This window comes from Pteropus alecto, unplaced genomic scaffold (genome assembly GCF_000325575.1).
Source record: "Pteropus alecto unplaced genomic scaffold, ASM32557v1 scaffold121, whole genome shotgun sequence".
Taxonomy (NCBI): Eukaryota; Metazoa; Chordata; class Mammalia; order Chiroptera; family Pteropodidae; genus Pteropus; species Pteropus alecto.
Window position 1 is genome coordinate 11,833,878 of NW_006434369.1, and position 2,134 is coordinate 11,836,011.

General features: G+C 35.4%; 1 pseudogene; it reads left to right on the forward strand.

The window, feature by feature from the left end:
* The first annotated feature begins 252 nt into the window (after window positions 1-252).
* On the forward strand, window positions 253-371 carry LOC112477702 (annotated as a pseudogene).
* The last annotated feature ends 1,763 nt before the right edge of the window (window positions 372-2,134 follow it).

Below are 2,134 nucleotides of genomic sequence, written 5' to 3' on the forward strand. Positions count from 1 at the left end.
TAATGTCATAAAGGGACGGGGGATAGTGAAGAGGGCAAGGAGTAAGTGGTGGAGGAACCTAGGCTGGGAAAAATTCTTTCTAACCCGCTGATTTAGCTTTAGGTTTTATTGAAATATCTCAGATTTTGGCCCTATGACTATTCAAAAGATTCAATGTCCATGACATTATAGTTTGCATGTTGCATTTCTAAAGAGAAATGATTTGTGAGAGTAAAGATGCTATATTAAAAAAAAAAAAGAAAAGAAAAGAAAAGCTACAGCCATGCCACCCTGAACGTGCCCAGTCTCGTCTAATCTTGGAAGCTAAGCAGGGTCGGGCCTGATTAGCAGTTGAATGGGAGACTACTTGGGAATACCAGGTGCTATAGGCATTAAAAACAAAAACAAAAACAAAAAAAACAGACTGGTCTGGAAGATGGTTGAAAGAGTTGTGTTTTTTGTTAATTAAAAAAAAAATTTATAATGTACATGGGCAACTGCAACCTCTCCTGATTACTGGTAATGTTAAATTTAAAGGCTGTATTTTACATCATAAGGAAAATGGGAGCTAAATCAGATGTGGAGTTTGGGTAAAGAAGAAGAAGCATGGAAGACAATAATCAAGATTGTAATCAAGTAAATCAGACATTCTCCCAAGAACTGTGTCATTTGTTTACATCAAGACCCAGAGGAATTGCTCTGGTAGTTGGGCATTAAAGACGTCTGTGGGCATAAATGAATGTTATTCCATTCTTAATTCTCCTTCCTCAGAACCCTATGATGGCAATCCCAGTGTGACAAGAAGAAAGCAATCTCCATTTTATACTGCCCGAAGGTGGGGGATTGTAAAAATCAGGGCTCCCTCTTCTCCCTGGAGTACAGATTGGTTTTCCATCTTCCCAGCACATATCTTTTCAGGCAGACTCCTGTAGCATTTTCATAGACTGATCTGGACAATGGAAAGCAATAAAAGATTGTCTTTAAGAAGCTCATTATATGACATTTTTTTTTAAACATTAGAATTTATAGGATTAAATAATTTTATAATTTAATTCTAAGATTTAAAAATTAAATATAAAGAAATGTTAAATTATTCTGCTGGCTTAAATGAACAGGGAGAAAATAAAGATCTACACTAGATTAACTACCCTGTATTTCAAAATGGGAAATTCTTTGGCACGAGTCATAAATTTTCACTTTTCTGAGATTTCTTTGTTTACTCTCTTAAGGTTCTGAATTTGAAAATCCAAATACATCAGGGACTAAATTATTTTGAAATTACCCTGAATACCAGATTAGTGAGATTATCTATAAATAACTGAGATAACGTAATGCAGAAGGTAACTAATGACCTGTAAATGCAGGTTCCTCTACAACTCTCCCTTCAGGGAGTAGCTAATGTTTCTTGAATGGCTTCTGTGGGAACTGGATGGTTCAAAGGAATTGGTAATAAGAGATGATACAGTGATTTTGCCATTATATCTTGACTTGAACAATATATAAACAAGCCATCTTTCTAAACAAATATATTCATAAAGACTCAAGAAATGTACCAAATGCTGATAACAGCCCAGAAATCTGTACTTCTAAGCAGATTTCTCAGGCTTACTTGTCAGAATTCATTTTGCAGAGCAGACAGAATAATTTCTTTTTATTTTTTTCTATAGCAATAGGCTATGCTATCACTCTAGTGTAAAACTTCCATCTCAAACAAAAGTTAATAAGAAGTTCTTTCTTCATTTGCACCTATTCCAATTGGCTTTTACATAGACAATCAAGTAATTTAGGAACTAACAGAGAGAATGGAAGACGGGAGAATTTACTATAAGGTGCAATGCTATAAGATAACCACAAGAGGAAAAAAAATAGAGTTGCAAGGGAAAAAATATAGAGTTGCAAGGGAACTTATTGAATGCCCAATTCTTCATTTATTAGATGTGCAAAATGAAACAGAAATGGTTTAAGTTGACTTGTTCCAGGTGAAGCACTTAAGAAATAGCAGAGGTTCAGGTCTTACCCCCTTGCCTGTTGAAACCTCTTTCCTCTATACCATTGCCTCCCCTCAAAAGGCATTGGGAAATAAGCCATAGAATCTTGCTGCAAATTACTGAGACATGGGATGCACTAATAACAGACAGATCACTCACTACAAAGC